This window comes from Canis lupus, chromosome 2, assembly GCF_003254725.2.
Source record: "Canis lupus dingo isolate Sandy chromosome 2, ASM325472v2, whole genome shotgun sequence".
NCBI classification, from domain to species: domain Eukaryota; kingdom Metazoa; phylum Chordata; class Mammalia; order Carnivora; family Canidae; genus Canis; species Canis lupus.
Window position 1 is genome coordinate 63,430,731 of NC_064244.1, and position 19,577 is coordinate 63,450,307.

Sequence of the window (19,577 nt, forward strand, 5' to 3'; positions counted from 1 at the left end):
CTCCAACATCCAGCTTGAGCCAATAAAAGCCAAATGAAATCACAAAGGGCTAATTTGGTGGTCATGGTTCTGACAGACTGAGCATGAGGAGGTGTGGGGGCAGGACGAGGACATGGTTGGGAGCATGGGGCAGGAGAGACATCTCGCTGACCATGCCAGCAGGATGGAAAGGTGAGAAGGCCACCCTTTCCTCGCAGTGAACTGCTTCTGCTCTGGCCAAGCCCAGAGGAGGTCCTAGAAGAATACTAGCTGCTTGGATTTGTGTTACTGAGCTGTCAGGGCCGGAGGCACTGCCTTCCCTGCCAGCCAGAGCCAGAGCCAGAGCCACCTTGGGAGTTGCATGCTAGCCTTGCAGGTGTGAGCCCCAGCAGCCCAGCAGCCCAGCTCCTCATGGGCACAAGCCTGTGCCTCCAGCAGGTTTGTGGGAGAGCAGGAACCTGTGGCAAATATTGCCAGGGGCAGACCTACCCCAGGAACCATCTGGGACAAGGCAATATGGAAAATCACCTAGCAATCGAGAGACTTTTGGAAAGCCCTCACCCCACCACCCTGTCACTTAGTCTGAAATTCCACCACTGAAGAGAGGCACTTCTCTGAATGGTAAAGCCTCTGTGGTCTCCCTACTAACATGCAGATCCTGGGGAGGTGTCACCCCTTAAGTCTATATCTTGGGAAGTAACATTCTTAAGTCTTGGAGGAGAAAGGCTAGAGGCAGACAGGAAAGATCGGTGACATCTCTGAATGATGGACCTCAGTCTCCCCACCTGTGGAACGAGGCCATGCAGTTGGATGACCTCCCAGGTTAAAGAGAAAAGGTGAGTCTGCCCTCCTCACGCCTTATCTCTGCCTCCTCGATCAAAGATTGCCAACAGGCAGTCCTGCAAGGCAGAGTCAGCCAGCAGACATGCTTGGCTTGGCCTGCAGAGCGTTTGAAGAGAATATGGGCCAACATTTAAAAATGGACAGATTTCACATTCTGAAAATGCCAAACGCCTGTTTCTTTGAGGAAACAGGAAGCTCTGAGGGCACCGGCCCCACCTTCCCCATGATAGTCCCCATTCTGTGCTAGGGCCGACTGCCCCCTGTAGATAGAGCACATGCTCTTCATTTGCTGCAGTCTCCACTGTGCCTCATTGCTTCCCAGCTGCCCCCCCCCCCCCCGGCCCCAACCAGCTCACTTGGCCCTCTGCTTTATTTGCCTGACCCTTGCAGGCACCTGAGTTGGCAAGCCCATTCTGGATGGTCCTGGCCAGCAGCCCCTCACAGTACAGTGGGTGAGTGACCCCGGGCCCCGCGTTCCCTCACGGGCTCTGAGCGCTGTTCTGCTCCCTCTTTGGAAAGCCAAAATAGAGCTGGGGAGAGAGGGATGCTGAGAGCCCTTTGAAGGCTGTGCCGTGGGATTATTTTGCTAAACATAAAAACCCAAAAAGCAGCAGGGCCACTGATGTGTTTTCGCAAATTCCAGCAAATTAAAAAAATGTGTGCGCAGAATTCAATTGGGGGCCAGAGCCTGGCTTTCATGAAAGAATAAACTGTTGGCCAAGACAAAGCAGCAGATTAACTTTTACGGAATATGTTTCTCTCCAGGATGTGGCTCCCACAAGCAGGCTCCTCGTGTCTGTGACGAGAGATGCCGCTTCAACCTTTATCTGTAGCCAGTTGAGCCGCAGAGGCCAGCGGCAAGCCTGTAGTAGGACTTAAAATGGCTCGGCAGCAAATGTCAGAACTGTTTGATCTGCTTTTAGAAAATCACCTTTCAAGGCACTGGAAGATACTTGACACTTTGCAAAGAGATTAGAAACTTTTCAGCTGACTTGGAAAAAGAGACCAAGCAGGTTTGATTCCCGGGGAAGCAGGAGGGGGACCCCAGCAGTGCCCAGGGCCAGGAAGTCTGAAGCCAGTAGCCTTGCTTTAAAGGGAAGAGCCAGCTCCCAGCATGGCCTCGGCTGCCAGCTCCTGCCCTTGGCATCTGGGATGGTCCCAGGAGGTTTCCTCTCTGTGTTCTCAGGGAGAGGAGGTGACTCCAGGTGGCGTTAAGGTGCAAAGGGATGACTCAGCCCACCGGCTGGTCTGGAGGCCCTGGATAAATACGCAGAACTCAAAACAGGGCCTGGGCTGTCCAATCGGTCAGTACAAGTGGCTTGAGACCTGCTGAGAACACTCAAAGCAACTGTCACGACTACCCAGCTCTCCCTTCTCCGATGATCTGGTGACTGTCCTTTCCTATCACTCCCTGTCCTCATCCTGGCCTGGACCTGTCTCTGCTCCCACTTGCATTAATTCAACTGCCTTCCCACTGGCGCCTCTTCCTCTGCCCTCTTCCCTAATCCGCACTACCCAAGACCACCAGCCAGATGATCCTGAAACATCCTGCTGCTCTAAAGCCACCTACGAAACCAACACCCTGGCACTAAAACTTTCAGCCTTTCCCTGGTAATAGTGACTGTTGCAACTATTATTATTCTATTTCAGTCATGTGTTGTGTTTTATATGGTTTAACTAATTTAATACAACCTCTTTCTTATTGGCCTCATTCTACATCTGAGAAAAATTGAGGCTTAAAGAGATTAATTGGCTTACAGAGAGTAAGTAGGATTCAAACCTGGATCTCCTATTGAAAACCATGCACAGAGACGTTGAGCCAAGGCATCTGGGTGGTTCAGCCAGTTAAGCATCTGCCTTTGCCTTGGATCATGACCATAGAGTCCTGGGATGGAGCCCCACATCAGGCTCCTGCTCAGTGGGGACCCTGCTTCTCCCTTTCTCTCTGCCCCTCCCCACCACTCATATTCTCTTTTGCTTGTGCTCTCTTCTCTCTCTCAAACAAATCTGAAAGAAAGAAAGAAAGAAAGAAAGAAAGAAAGAAAGAAAGAAAGAAAGAAAGAAAGAAGAAAGGAAGGAAGAAAGAGAAAGAAAGAAAGAAAGAAAAAGAAAGAAAGAAAGAAAGAAAGAAAGAAAGAAAGAAAGAAAGAAAGAAAGAAAGAAAGAAAGAAAGACTAACTCTGGGCCATACACATGTTCCCTAGTCTCATAAAACATTGTCAGAAAAGTCACGTCTTCCAAAACCATGGCAAAATAGGTGAGGTCTCTAAAATAGGCTGCACCCACACACCAACAACCCATCTCCAGGATGAATGAAACAATGCTTTTAAAAATGCAGGATTTCAGACACAGAAGCCATGGCATGAGAGAGGTACTCTGAGAAAAAAGATCCTGCCGGCATCACATAAGGACTCCATGTCAGGTCAGCCCCTTTCAGATAGCTACACATGCTGCCAGAACTCAGTAGGTGAGAATCTAGACAAGGGATTAGGGATGTGGATTCCATCCCTATTTCTAAAACTAAATTAGGTATTTGACATTGGGCAAGCTCCTGGGGCTTAGTTTCCATATGTATGAAACAGGCATGATAGCGTTCCCTGGCTTTACTAGTCAGGATAGGCTAGGTGATGCTGCAGTGACAAATAAGCCCCAAAGCTTGACAGTTTACCACAACAAAGGTATATTTCTCGCACACATTACATGTACAATGAAGGTTGGCAAAGAGCTGTGCTCTCCTATTGTAGTCATTCCTCAAGGACCCAAGGTGACAGAGGCTTCTCAATCTATACCTAGAACCAGCATCTCAGAGCAAGGCCTCACAGTTTCCCCACAGCAAGTAAAGAGAAGGATGGAGGGCAAAGCACCAGCAACTAATAATGACATATGTCACTGCTGCCTACATTTCATTGACACAACTTGCCACTGGACCCTGCCTAACTGCACAAAATTTTAGATCACAGTCCTGCCTACCAAGAAGCAGATAAAAGTAGATTGGAATGAATGATAGCCTTGTCCCTCACACCTGCCTCTCAGGGTGCTGTCAGCATCCAATGGGTTTCCAAGTAATAGTAACTGGGGAATCAGCTGGAGCCGTGATTCTGATCCCAGTCCCAGTCCTGGTTCAGGAAGTGATCTTGGGAAAGGGAAACCCCCTAGTTTCAACCTCCTGATCTGTGGTGTGGAGATATTAGTGACTACCTCATAGAGTTACTGTGAAAACAAGACAATGAGTGCAGGACTCTGAGCACAGCACTAAGTCTTTGATCAATGGTTGATGGCAGAGATGAGACAAGATTGGCCATGAGTTGATCATTTTTATGACTGATTGAGGGGCGGGACAGGATCCCTGAGTGGTTCAGTGGTTGGGCATCTGCCTTCAGCTCAAGGCATGATCCTGGAGTCCCAGGATCCCTGCATTGAGCCTGCTTCTCCCTCTGTCTATGTCTCTGCCTGTCTCTCTGTGTCTCTCATGAATAAATAAATAAAATCTTAAAAAAAAAAAAAAAGACTGATTGAGGGGCACTTGGGTGGCTCATTGGTTGAGTAATCTGCCTTTGTCTCAGGTCATGATCACGGGGTCCTGGGATTGAGTCCCACATCAGGCTCCCAGCAGGGAGCCTGCTTCTCCCTCTGCTTATGTCTCTGCCTCTCTTTCTCTGTGTCTCTCATGAATAAATAAATAAAATATTTTTTAAAATTTAAAAATTTAATTAAAAAATTAGGGATCCCTGGGTGGCGCAGCGGTTTGGCGCCTGCCTTTGGCCCAGGGCGCGATCCTGGAGACCCGGGATTGAATCCCATGTCGGGCTTCCAGTGCATGGAATCTGCTTCTCCCTCTGCCTGTGTCTCTGCCTCTCTCTCTCTCTCTCTCTCTGTGTGACTGTCATAAATAAATTAAAAAAATTTTTTTAATTAAAAAAATAAAAAATAAAAATTTAATTAAAAAATTAAAATATTTTTAAAATATTTTAAAATATTAAAATATTAATATAAATAATATTCTGAATATTTTTTAAATTGATGAATTCATGGGGATTTATTTAAATGTCCTCCTCACTTTTGTGTATGCTTAAATTTTTTTATTATAAAAGAAATTCTTTTAACCTGGGTAAGGTTGAGTGATGGCACAGAAATGGAGTAGTAAGGAACTCCAAGAATTGATTCCTCCGCAGAAGCAGCAATTAAACTGTAAAAACTAACAAAATCAATTCTTTTGGAATGCTAGAATTTAAAAAGAAAAATTTACAGCAACTAGGGGAGTTCTTAGTGAAGAAACAGGCTGCTAAATTTCAAAAACTGTGTAGCATTTTTGCTTGTCTACCATCCATAATTCTCCAGCTCAGTGGCAGCCATGGGGATGGCAGCCTGCATTCCTGGTGTAACTTGCTGAGGCTGGAGGATAATGCATATCTTGCTCTCAAAAAAACTGTAGTTATACATTTTGATTTGAGAGACCAGCACAGAGGCTGACCTTTGTTTTGTCCTCCTCAGGCTGGAGTAGTTTTCTGTGCGGAATCTGTAGAAAGCATTACACTACCTGTAGCCATTTGCCTGCCACTTTCTGGGTAGGACAGACAAGGTAAACAGCAGACAGACCCCTAAATCCGGAAAGGGAGAGACTAAAGAGGAAGATCCTTGGGACACTAAGGACTTCAAAGAGCCCCTATATATATATCAGGGAATCTGGAATACAACATGCATTCCCAGGGATGGACACATGCTCAGAAAAGATCTGATAGGACCTAAGGCTTCTACCTTAGGCTGACCTTTGGGGTCTGCACAAGGAAGAAGTGAAAGCCAAGGCAGATGTGTATGGCCTGACTTAGCATTGAAGGAATGTCCCAGCTCAGAACCAATATGCGAAGAGTAGTAGAGTATTTTTCTTCTTTTTGGTTCAAGCATTTAAGAAAATCTCTCACATCACCAGCTAACCTCTGAGATAAAGGAACAGAGACTTCTGTGACCATATACAACAAGGAATACAGTCTTTGCAAAAAAAAAAAAAAAAAAAGGTTTGGAAGAGTCATTAACAAATGGATGGCTGCAACCCTCAAAAACCAACAACAGCAAACTGAGGAGAATCTGATTTTGAGAGTTACCATATTATAATATTCAAAATGCCCACTTATAACAACAAAAATATTACAAGACATACAAAGAAACAGGTAAATGTGGCCCATTCACAAGATGAAACAATATTGCCAGAAACTGTCCCCAAGGAAGCCCAGATATTATAAGTCTTGATAAAGACTTTAAATCAACTGTCTTAAATATGTTCGATGAGCTAAAGGAAACCATGGACAAACAAAAAGGAAACCAGAAGAACAAAGTATGAACAAATAGAGAATATTAATAAAAAGGTAGAAAATATTTTTAAAAATCTAATAGAACCCTGGAGCTGGAATGAAAAGCTCACAATAAGTATTCAATAGCAGATTTGGTTTTTTTTTTTAAGACTTTATTTATTTATTCATGAGAGAGAAAGAGGCAGAGACACAGGCAGAGGGAGAAGTAGGCTCCCTCCGGGGAGCCCAATGTGGGACTCATTTCCCAGACCTGGGGATCACGACCTGAGCCAAAGGCAGAGGCTCAACCACTGAGCCACCCAGGCATCCCTCAATAACAGATATGATTAGGCAGATGAAAGAATCAGCAGACTTGAAGATAAGACAATTGAAATTTTCCAATCTGCAATGATACAGAGTTGTGTCCCCCTCCCTCTCTCTCAGCCTCTCCACATGGCACACAGAAGAAACCATGTAAGCACATGTGAGAAGGCAGCCACCTCCAAGCCAATAGAAAGAAACCAAACTTGCTGGCACCTTGACCTCAATTAATACAGAAAAAGCCTTTGCAAAATCCAACATTCTTCCCTGGTAAAAACAGACAGGAAACTAGGAATAGAACAGAACTTCTATGTGATAGATGCTCCAAATAATAACTCTTAGCTAACATAGTCAGTGGTGAAAGATTGAAAGCTTTTCTCCTAAGATTAGGAACAAGATAAGATGCCTTTCTTTTATCTTTTTCACTTTTATCACTTCTTTGAAATTCAGCACTAGAAGTTCTAACCAGAACAATTAGGCAAGAAAAACAATTAAAGGACATCCAAATTGGAAAGAAAGAAAATTATCTTTACTCACAGATGACGTGATCTTATAATATAGAACACCCTAAAGTTTCCACACCCCAAAAAAACCTGTTAGAACTAATAAATTCAGCGAAGTTGCTGAATATAAGATCAACATGCAAAAATCAGCTGAATCTTATACATTAGCAATGAGCAATCCAAAAAGAGAAATTAATAAAAAATTCCACTTACAACAGCAGCTGAAAAAATAAAATACTTAGGTGTAAATTTAACCAAGGAAGTGAGAGACTTGTACACTGAAAACTACAAGACATTGCTGAAAGAATAAAGACGACCTAAATAAATTAATTCATAGATTGGAAGACATAATATCATTAATATGGCAATACTACCCAAAGCAATCTACAGACCCAATGCACTCCCTGTCAAAATCCCAACTGCATTTTTTTTTTTTTGCAGAAAGAGAAAAATCTATCTTAAAATTTATATGGAATGTCAAGAGACCCCAAATAGCTAAAACAGTCTTGTAAAAGCACAAATTTGGAAGACTCACTCTTCCCAATTTCAAATCTAACTATAGCTACAGTTAACAAAACTGTAGTACTAGCATAGGAGGATAGACATATAGACCAATGGAACAGAATAAAGGGCCCAGAAATAAACCCATGTTTCATCAATTGATTTATGACAAGGCTACCAAGACCATTCAATGAGGAAAGGACCATCTTTTCAACAAATTGTCATGGAAAAACTGGATATCCACATGCAAAGTAATGAAATTGGACCCTTACCAATTTCAAAGTTAAGGCATAATGGATCAAAGACCCAAATTTAAGAGTTAAAACTATAAAACTATTAGAAACACAGGAGAAAATTTTCATGACCTTAAACTTGGTGATGGTTTCTTAAGTATAACACTAAACATACAGGCCACAAAAGAAAAAAATTAGGTAAAATGAACTTCATAAAAATTAAAACTTGTGTGCATCAAGAGAGTAAAAAGGCAACTCACTAAACAGGAGAAAATATTTGCAAGTTATATATCTGAGAAGAGAATAATATCAAGAATACAGAAAGAACTCCTACACTCAAGGGCAAGAAAACAGATGACCAAATTGAAAAATAGACAAAAGATTGACATTCCTCCCAAAAAGATCTACAAATGACCACTAATTAAAGATCTACAAATGACCACTAATTAAAGGATGTTCAAGATCACTAGTCATTAGGCATTTCCAAATCAAATACTACTTCATACCCATTAGGAAGACTATTATAAAAAAATATGTAAGGGGCAACAAGGTGGCTCAGTTGGTTAAGCATCTGTCTTTGGCTCAGGTCATGATCCCAGAGTCCTGGGATTGAGCCCCATGTGGGGCTCCCTGCTCAGCAGGGAGCCTGCTTCTCCCTCTACCCTTCCCCTCTGCTCATGCTCATGCTCTTTCTCTCTCTCAGATAAGTAAATAAAATCTTTTTAAAATATAAATATATGTATGTAAATTAGGGGCAGTGGTGTGATCAGTTAAGCATCAGACATGGTACACTAATTCTACATATAATTTTTGAGGAACCACTAAACTTTTTCACAGCAGCTGCATCATTTTATGTGCCACCAGGAATGCATGAAGGTTCCAATTTGTTCATATCCTCACCTATATATATTTTTTATATATAAATTTATATATGTAATTTTATATATTTATATATATAAAATCCTATCTGATTTAAAAGAAAAATGCATAAAACAATAAATAAAAGTCTATGTTAATAAGCACACACATATAAAGATATAATTTATGACAATAACAGCATAAGAGGGAAGAGACAGAGATGTATAGGAACAAAGATTTTGTGTGCTATGGAAGCTAACTTGGAATCAATTCAAACTAGATGGATATAAATTCAGAAATTAATTGTAACCCCCATGGTAAACACAGAGGTAACCTTATATTTGGCAGTGGAGTCTTAGACATACCACCAAAAGCCCAGGCAACAACAACAACAAAAACCAAAAATTGGATTTCACCAACTTTTAAAACTTTTGTACATCAAAGGACAGTATCAAAAGACTGAAAAGACAACGCACAAAATGGGACAGAATATTTACAAATCCTATATCTGAGAAGGAATTAGTATAAGAATATATGAAGAACTCCTACAACTCAACAGTAAGAAAATATACAACCCAATTCAAAAATGGGCAAAGGGTTTGAATAGACATTTTTCCAAAGAAGATATGTAAATAGCCAATAAGCACATGAAAAGATGCTGAATACCACTGGTCATTAGGAAAAGGCAAATCAAAACCACACTGAGATAACCACTTCACACCCACTAGGATGGCTACATTTAATAATAATAATAATAATAATAATAATAATAATAATAATAAAAGTGTTGGTAAGGATATGGGGAATTTGGACCCTCACACTTTGCTGGTGGGAATGTGAAATGTTTCAGCCATTACGGAAAATAATTAGCAGCTCTCCAAAAAGTTAAATATAGAATCACTAGATGACCCATCAATTTCACTTCTAGCTAGACACCTAAAAGAATTGAAAACAAGAACTCAAACACACATATGTTTATAGCAGCAGTATTTACGATAGCCAAAGGGTGGAAAGAACCTAAATGTCCATCAATGGATGAATGGATAAACAAATAGTGGTATTTAAATACAATAGTATTCAGCCATAAAAAGGAATAAAGTACTGATACATGCTACGATATTATGAATTAAACATTATGTTAAGCTACAGAAGGTAGGCACAAAAGGCCACTTATTGTGTAATTCCATTCATTTGAAATATCCAGAATAGGTAAAGTCGTAGAGACAGAAAGCTGTTTAGTGGTTTCCAGGGGAGTGAGGAAATCTTGTTTAATGGCTACGGAGCTTCCATTGAGAAGACGAAAAAATTCTGCATTGGGATAGTGGATAGTGGTGACGGTTGTACAACCTTGAGAATGCACTAAATGCTACTGAATTCTTCACTTTCAAATGGTTAATTTATGTTCTGCGAAGTCCACCTGAAAAGAAAAAGAAAACCCAAAATCCAAAAAATCTAGAAGACAGACTTTGTCATTCTTTATTTACTGATGAAAAATCTAATGCCCCAGGGGCCAAGTAACTTGTTCAAGGTCACCTATGCCTTTCTTAGCAGTCAAGAATCACAGCTTCTGAATCTAAAGGCAAGCCTGGTCCACCTCAGCCTCATGGGAAGTGACAGTAAAATCAAGGGAATAGGGGAGAAGTGAGAGACAATTTGTAGACTCCACACGGATTTTATAGACCTAGTGGGCTGTTTGGTTTTTTGGTTTTATTCTAAAATTTTCCAAGGGCACACTTACCTTTCCAAGGGCACACATGTATTTCTTGTGCAGGTGCCAAAGTATTGAATGAATTTCGTAAACCCAATCATAAACCCTGGCAATGGCTGGCGAGCCACCAGGGTGGGAGATCTCATGCACTAGGGCAAAGTCACCACCCACCACATGCAGACTCCACCACCCACGTCTCCTGCAAGTTACTGTTGCTATGAGAGCCATAAAGTCAGTATTTTATGGCCTACCCCTTTTTTTTTCCTGAATAAGTCCCTGCTCTTGTATTTTCACCGTTTGCGACCATACTATTAGGAGATTTAAAGGTTTTCATATGCACTGGAATATTTTTATTTTCAAGTTTTTTGAAGACATGTCTGAATAAACTGAAAAGTGTTATAGAAAAATAGACTGTGAACTTCCCTAGTTTTAACGTATTTGCTTATCCGTATTTTTTAGTTTTGCTGAACCATCTGAAAGTAAATTTCAAACAGAATGACAATAGAACTTCAGCAGGCATTGTCAAAAAATAAGGATACTTTCCCACAGTATCATTATCTCATCTAACAAAATCAACACTAATTCCCTAGTAGCATCTAATAATCAGTCCATATTCAAGTCCTCATTTGTTCCAAAAATGTCTTTTAGAGTTGTCTAAGCTAGAATCCAAAGGCCACATCTTGCACTTGTGTCTCGTAGGTCTTCTTTAGAACAATCCCTCCTCAGTCTTACTTTTTTCTGCATGACATTGAGTTTGTTGAAGATACTAGACCTTTTATCTTAAGGAATATTGCACAACTTGTATTTGTCTATCTGATTGTTTCCTTGTGGCATCATTTAATCTGTCCCTTTGTTCTGTATTTACCATAAACCAAAATTAGGGCTAAAGGCTTGGTTACGAGTGGGTACAACATCTTTAGCAGGGATCCCTCAAAGGTGAAGCTATGGCTTCATCATGATATCCCATCAGGAAGCCCAGGACAACAGAATTCCTACATTAGTGATGCTAGATAAATTTAATTCCTAGATAGAGGGGCAAAAGCCAGATCTTGCCAATATGCAATTACATATTTCTTTTTTTTTATTTTTTATTTTTATTTATTTATGATAGTCACAGAGAGAGAGAGAAGCAGAGACACAGGCAGAGGGAGAAGCAGGCTCCATGCACCGGGAGCCCGATGTGGGATTCGATCCTGGGTCTCCAGGATCGCGCCCTGGGCCAAAGGCAGGGGCCAAACCGCTGAGCCACCCAGGGATCCCTACATATTTCTTTTTGCAGGTAGAGTATGGGGTCGGTACCCTGGCATTGTGCAAAAATCCATTCTTGGTCAACATTCCACCTAATGCTTTCAACAACACTGATGAACCTTGCCCGTGTCAATTAATTTTATTAACGGTTTCCTGCCTTGTTAATTTTCTCCATTCTCACTGGTGTGAGGTGGTATCTCATTGTGATTTTGATTTGTATTTCCCTGATGGCAAGTGATGCAGAGCATTTTCTCATGTGCATGTTGGCCATGTCTATGTCTTCCTCTGTGAGATTTCTCTTCATGTCTTTTGCCCATTTCATGATTGGATTGTTTGTTTCTTTGGTGTTGAGTTTAATAAGTTCTTTATAGATCTTGGAAACTAGCCCTTTATCTGATACGTCATTTGCAAATATTTTCTCCCATTCTGTAGGTTGTCTTTTAGTTTTGTTGACTGTATCCTTTGCTGTGCACAAATGTTGGAGAGGATGTGGAGAAAGGGGAACCCTCTTACACTGTTGGTGGGAATGTGAACTGGTGCAGCCACTCTGGAAAACTGTGTGGAAGTTCCTCAAAGAGTTAAAAATAGAACTGCCCTACGACCCAGCAACTGCACTGTTGGGGATTTACCCCAAAGACACAGATGCAATGAAACGCCGGGACACCTGCACTGTTTATAGCAGCAATGTCCACAATGTTTATAGCAGCAATGTCCACAATAGCCAAACTGTGGAAGGAGCCTCCGTGTCCATCGAAAGATGAATGGATAAAGAAGATGTGCTCTATGTATACAATGGAATATTCCTCATCCATTAGAAATGACAAATACCCACCATTTGCTTCAACGTGGATGGAACTGGAGGGTATTATGCTGAGTGAAGTAAGTCAATCGGAGAAGGACAGACATTATATGGTCTCATTCATTTGGGGAATATAAATAATAGTGAAAGGGAATATAAGGGAAGGGAGAAGAAATGTGTGGGAAATATCAGAAAGGGAGACAGAACATAAAGACTCCTAACTCTGGGAAACGAACTAGGGGTGGTGGAAGGGGAGGAGGGCGGGGGGTGGGGGTGAGTGGGTGACGGGCACTGAGGGGGGCACTTGACGGGATGAGCACTGGGTGTTATTCTGTATGTTGGTAAATTGAACACCAATAAAAAATAAATTTATTATAAAAAATGTATTAATAGTTGCAAAATGGCCATCTTCTAATTGTCTCTTTTCTTTATTTATTAGCTGGTATTGTTCCATAAAGAGGAGCTTTTCCCTCCTCAACTGGGGCCATTTGGCCACACCATAATGGGAGCATAAATATTCAAACGTAATAAGCAATCTTGACAGAACATCCAGAACTAGAAGTTGGACCCCAGGAGTGGGTTGGCAGGGGAAGTGGGGCCTGACACGATTAAGGGACAAGCAGTGTGTGGATGCTGGATCTCCCCAAGACCCACCAGCATCTTTCATTTGTTTGATAGATAACCACAACCCCAGGCAAGTAGGCAGATGGGACTATGGTCAAAGCAACAAATTGTCAGAATTAGTCACCAATTTTCCTTTCTTTTTTGTTTAATATCTCGTGGATCCATTTTTCCACTCTTTGACAATTTGGCCACAATTCAAGCTATTTCCACTGGTTTTCAGGTTTCAGGGAAGCTTCTGGTTTCTTTGATTCCTACTTTCGTACAACAGCAACATTCTTTTTAAGGCACTTGTCAGTGTTTTTGTTTTTTAATACAGAAACGTTATCAGGCAATCTTGGCTGCCCCAGTAGCTTTATAACGATGTCATAAATACCTAAATTTGTCTCCGGTACTAAGTGAAATGCCCATATCAAATTTGGTCAAAATGAACATTTTCACTGATCATTTTGGTGTAAGTAAAGTAAGTAAGTAAAACTTTCTAAAATTGATCTCAGGATTACTTTCTGCAATCTATTTTTGCACTTTAAAATTGTAAATGCAATTAAATCCAATACTGCTTACTTTACATATTTAGCAATGTGCCTCACCTTTATATAACATGTTGACTTTGTGTTTAGGTAGTTTTCATAAAGAAAAACAAAACAGCCAACAGTGACAACCACACAAACAATTTTTTACCAGATGTTCCTGAAAACAACACTTCAGATTTTAAATGTTTTTCTTTTCTTTTCAAATTTTTATTTAAATTCTAGTTAGGTAATATATGTGCAATATTGGTTTCAGGAGTAGAATTCAGTGATTCGTCACCTACATACCACACCCGGTGCTCATCTTAACAAGTGCCCTCCTTAATCCCCATCACCCATGTAGCTCATCCTCCATCCACCTCCCTCCATCAACTGTCACTTTGCTCTCTATCCTTAGGAGTTTCTTATGGTTTGTTCCCCTCAAAGAGTTTAAGTTGTTATCTTAAGAGTGGAATGTGAAACAAGGAGGTGAGAAATTGTTGCATAAATCATTTCCAATTCAGCATTCCATTCAGCAGAGGCGTGGCTGTAGCTCTCACCCTGTGTGTTCCTCACTGTTGGATGGCGCCATGACTTCAGTTGGACAAATCATTGTCAGAAAAGGGCCGAGCCCTTCATTTGGCAGTGAAGCCACTGTGATGAAGAAAAGAGTTCCAGATGCAGACTTACCCCCGGCATTCTGCAGTGCCTGGGGGGGATCCCACACCAGCTTTCCTAGTCACCCTCTTGGTGTTAGCTAATTTACATGGGGTCAGGGTAGGGGCTGAAGGACTTCCTAGGTGAGGGCCAGAATCCAGGAGATTCTCTCTCCCTCTCTCTCTCCCTGTCTCGCCATCCTCCCCAGCATCTAAACACTCCTCCTATTTTGGAGGAACATCCCCTATGGAATCCTGGGAGAGTCTGGGCAACACTTCAAAGGACTTTCCAATCTTCTCTTGGTACCCAGAATTCTTTCATTCCATTCCTCTTGTGCTTAAGCTTGCCATCTCCCGTTGTATCATATAAAACCAGAACCCAGACTGAACGGGGACCCCTAAAGTATAAATCCTCCTGAAAGAAAGAAAAGTCTGCTGTTATGAGCCAGACTTGGCACCTGAGCCTGCAAGTGGGGGAAGAATAATAGTTCTGGCCCTGCTGGCTCTTAGTCAAGCCTCTCCTGAGCCTGTGATTGTGGCCACCAGAGCTAAGACACCCAGAGCCCATGCCAGTCTGCTGTGGGATCCCTCTGACACAGCACAGAGCCCGTTGCCTTACTCATTTCCCACAGGACATGAGCCACAGCTCCCAGACGACAGCCTAAGGGAGGCCAGAGGAGGGGAGCCCAGACCAGCACCAGATGGTGGCCTGGACACCAACGATACACTGAGGACAGCTGTCTGAGCAGAACAATAAGAGCGTGCCTTTCATGGAGGGTGGGGGGCGGCCATGGGAGGAGGTGGCAGTGGCTCACAAGCTATGGCACAGAAGACTGAGCTACTAGGCACGTGAGACAAGAGTTAAAGACAGAGGCTTTGAAGCCAGACTTCTTGGACTTTGACATTGGCACTGCCATTCACCAGTCATGTATCTTTGCACAAGTAATTTCCCCCCTCTGTGTGTCAGTTTCCTCATCTGTAACATGGGCTGCTATTAAGTGTACCTATCTCAAAGGGCTGTTATGGTCATTAAATCGACCAATTCTTGAGCAGCACTTGTACTGCACACATAGCAAGAACTCAATAAATGCCATCATCGTTAGCAATTAAGAAGTGCACTGTTTTAATACCGATAGCTCTGTGGAGGAAGGTGGGAAGGGTAGGGAGCTGTTCAATCAGAAAAAGCCTACTGGATATGGTAGGGGCCATCATTTGAACCCATCTGGTGAAGCTTAGAGACATTTGGAACAGTTGTAAACTCAATGGTTGTTGGCAAGCTGTGATGTAATGATGAGTCTAGAGCAAGCAAAACTCTCATGCACGGGGTTGGGAATATAAATTGTTGGCCAGTATCTAACCAGAACTAAAGATCTGCTTGTCTAGGACAAACGTATTCTACTCTTACATATATGTCAAATAGATATTCATGTCACCAAAAGATATGTATAAGAATGTAAGCAACAGCACTATGTGGAATAGCCCAAAAAGGGGACCCAATACCCAACAACAGTAGAATAGGTAAATAAATTGCGAGATAGATAGGCTAAATAGTCTCACATACATAATGAGAACTGTATATAATGTATGTATAATGAAATACTTCTCCAAAAATGAGAATAAGCAAACTGAAACTACATTCAACCAATATGGATGAATCTCAAACACATTGTTGAACAAAAGAAGCCAAACAAAAAAAGATACTCATTGATGATTCCATTTATATAACATTCAAGTTCACAACCCGGCAACACTAATTTATGCTGTTAGAAGCCAGAAGAGTGGTTGCCTGTGGGAGGTGACACATCTGGGAGGGGACATGAGAAGAGTTTCTGCGGTACTGGTGAAGTTCTATTTCTTGATCTGGGTACTGAGGGATATGTTCACTTCGTAAAAATGCATCGTATCAGGATTTGCATACTTTTCTATACGTGTGTTAGTATGTCAATAAAGATTGGCTGGGAAACTTTTAATGAATTCATGTTCAAGCAGTATTTGCTTTGCCAAGTAAATGCTAGGCACAGCACTAACTACAGAGGGGATCCAGGGTGGTCCAGACACAGCCCACCCTTACACGGGGTTCAGGTCAAGCCTTGCACTTGGCACAGGTGACTGAGCCTCTGCCCTTTCTGATCCAAGTCCTTCCCCTGGCCCAGACCTAAGTCTCAAGCTGCTGACTCAAAACAAAGGGGTTTTGGTGACTGAAAGCAGAGGGGTTTTCCACCATGAACATGAGTATCCAAACCACCAGAGCAGGCTCCTAGCCATGGATGCTCCCACCCCTGCCAGGTGTATAAGAGTCAAGTTCGCTCTCAGCTCCTTCCCCTTCTTTCCCTAAGTGTCCCACCCCACCCGCCTTGAGCTTCTCAGACCTCCTCTATCAGGCCCCACCTGCCTCCCAGAGCCCGCATGAGAGGAACTAGAATAAAATTGGACTTGACATGAAACAGATGTGCTTTCATGTACTGTTCCACCTTGTTCTAGTCGTGTGACCTCAGGCAAGTCATTCCACCTCTGTGAGACTTAATTTCTGAAATCTGAAAAAGGAAGTTCTATCGTATCTACTTTACAGGATTCTTGGGAGGTTGAAAGGGGTTAATATATGTAAAGAGCTTAGGCACAGCACCTGGCACAATAAATAAATTGCAGCGACAATGGTTCAAATCTCCCAAGAACACATTAACTTAAATTTTGTAGGGAAATGTCTCAACCAAAAGATGCAAATGGCCCTTTCACCTCACAATGAAAGACAGTCATGACCAGAGAGTGAGAGCAAGGAGGCAGTCAGAGGATGAGGGCAGAGGGATGAGACCTCTTGGATCCTTCTGCCCTCTGAATCAGTGACTTGGAGAATCCTGTTAGGAGGGCATGGGAGACAGGAACTCATGGGCATTGCTTGGAGAATAGGCCGTGCAGCCAATCCAGGAGCAAGAGGTGGTGTTCAGTGACATTAAACATATTTGTGACTAGTGGGGAGGGGTCTGCAAACTTGTAACCCAAATCTGTTCCCCCACTGTTTTTGTAAATAAAATTTTATGACAACACAGCCACGCACACCCATTAACATATAGCCTATGGCTGCTTTAATGCTATGACGGCAGACTTGAGTCATTACAACAGAAATTGTATGATGCACAAAGCCAAAGATACTTGCTATCTCACCTTTACGAAAGTTTGCCAGGTCCCAACATAGGACCCAGTGACCCCACTCCTGTGGGCAGAAATCTTCCTACCGGTCTGCTAGGAACAGAACTCATTGCTGCATTGCCAATTAGGGGTTCATCTCTGAGGAATCAAAGAATAAAATGTGGGCAGTGCGCACTATGGAATATAGTTTAAAGATTTATTTATTTATTTATTTATTTATTTATTTATTTATTTATTTTAGAGAGAGAGCATGAGCAGAGACAGGGGCTGAGGGAGAAGGAGAGAGAGAATCTAAAGCAGACTCCCCACTGAATGTGGAACCTAATGCGGGGCTCGATCTCACAACCCCAGTCAAAATAAAGAGTCGGACACTTAACCCACTGAACCATTGAGGTGCCCCTGGAATACAGTTTAAAGCAAGGAATCAGATGCATGTACAGCAGCATGGGGGATTCTCAAAAGCACAGGGGCTAAGTGAGAGAAAATTAAAAATGAAAATGAGAATAATAAAAACAGCTAACATCTTTTTTGAGCATTTAGAATTTAAGCAGCAACCTGAGTGCTTAAGTATGATCTCATTTAATCCTCTGGACAGCTCTACCAAGCAGGAAGGAATATACCATCCCATTTCACAGATGGAGACACTGAGACACTCAATGGGTAAGTAACTGCTGGCAAGTGGCAGAGCACAGCAGTTTGAGTCCAAAGTCCGATACTCTTGACCGCCACACTGTACAGAGCGCAGCGTCTCTCTGTATACTAAGATCACATACAACAAAACAGGTAAGCGGCAGCCTGGGTGGCTCAGCGGTTTCGCACCACCTTCAGTCCAGGGCGTGATCCTGCAGACACCGGATCCAGTCCCATGTCGGGCTCCCTGCATGGAGCCTGCCTCTCCCTCTGCCTGTGTCTCTGCCTCTCTCTGTTTCTCATGAATAAATAAATAATATATTGTTTTTTTTAATGAAAGGTAAGCTTTGTGTTCTGTGCATTTTACCATAATAAAAAAAGGAAGAAGAAAGAAAGAGAGAGAGAAAGAAAGAAGAAAGAAAGAAAAGAAAGAAAGAAAGAAAGAAGAAAGAAAGAAAGAAAGAAAGAAAGAAAGAAAGAAAGAAAGAAAGAAAGAAAGAAATGCACATCCACATACAGAGCAACAACATGTATTTGAGGATATTTACCCAGCGAGTGAAGGCCGCCTCCAGGCTGGGGGAATGGGGGTTTGGGGGTGGGGGGTTGCTGAAGGCAGGGAGGTGTCCAACAAGGACAAATGATCGCAGCCCGCTACGAACCGGGCAGGGTGATGAACTCCACTCCGTGCACCTAAGATGCAGAATTTTTCCAGCTTTCAAGTTTTCAGAGAGACTTCTGCGCCCCCAGTGCAGCTCCGGGCCGAGCGGAGGCCTTGGGCTGCGCCCCCGCGCTGCCCGCCTCCCCGGCCTCCCAGGCCTCCCCGGCCTCCCCGTGGGCTGTCCCGGCAGCGGCGCGGGAGCCGGGTGCGCAGTGGGCACGACGGGCGCCGCGGGCTGGCTGCCTTATCGCGCCGGACAGAACAAACAGCGTGGGGCCTGACACGGGCCCTCCCCGTGGCCGCAGCGGGGCAGCCGGCTTTTTCTCCTGACCATCTTTGAGCTCGAGATCAGACACAGGGAAAGATTAAAACAAATATGAATTTAATCAAGGGATTCTGCTATCCTGGGGTGGAAACAGGAGCCTGCTGACATATAGAGGCTGGAGCGCTGGGGAGCCAGAGTCGAATCAAAGCCGCTTGCTTACCACTAACCGCTCAGATGATCCATATCATAACAACAAAAAAGAAAAACAATTATTTATTCTTTTTGATGTTGCAGCTCAGCAGCAAGTTGCTTTTTGAAGAGAGCAAGGTCAAAACCAAGTTATTGTTTTTGCCTGAAACTTTGACAGGGACTCCGAGTTCTTTCGTGTGACCTACTTAGATGAGAGATGTAGCGAGGTTGGAAATGTTCATTCCTTCTGGGCCACGGATTAGGGCTTGCTTTCTTCTCTGCCCTGCCTCCTCCTCTCCGCCCCTCTCTCCCCTCTCTTCCTGTTAAGGACCTGAAGACGATGTCACGGGGAACACAGAGGCCGCCCGGCAAAAGTTCTGTCTCCTCCTGGAGAGCTCAAAGTCAAGGGCCCTGGCTGCTGGCTTCCGGGGCAAGCTGGACAAAACTCACCCTTTGGCGCCCTGCTTCACTGGCCAGGCATTCACCGGGCAGCTTCAGCCCTAAGTGCCAGGGATGCGTGCCCAGGAACAAATCAGATGGGGCCTGACCCAGGAAAGTCTGCATTTCCTAAGAGAGAGGAAGCGACTGTAATTCAGGGGATCCATGTAACCGCCGTGGTTCGTGAGA

General features: G+C 43.0%; 2 long non-coding RNA genes across 4 annotated transcripts in view; one reads left to right on the forward strand and one right to left on the reverse strand.

The window, feature by feature from the left end:
* The window catches only part of LOC112660206 (uncharacterized), an 87,840-nt gene that overhangs the window by 39,437 nt on the left and 28,826 nt on the right, over positions 1–19,577 (reverse strand). The window lies entirely within an intron of this gene.
* On the forward strand, positions 103–12,514 carry LOC112660207 (uncharacterized). Of its 3 annotated transcripts, none has more exons than XR_004813887.2 (4): positions 103–815; positions 1,213–1,274; positions 11,343–11,510; positions 11,912–12,514. It is a non-coding gene; the product is annotated as an uncharacterized LOC112660207 (long non-coding RNA). The 3 variants fall into 3 exon arrangements; XR_003136761.3 differs by lacking the exons at positions 11,343–11,510; positions 11,912–12,514 and adding exons at positions 1,588–1,835; positions 2,009–2,778; XR_003136760.3 differs by lacking the exons at positions 11,343–11,510; positions 11,912–12,514 and adding an exon at positions 1,588–2,778.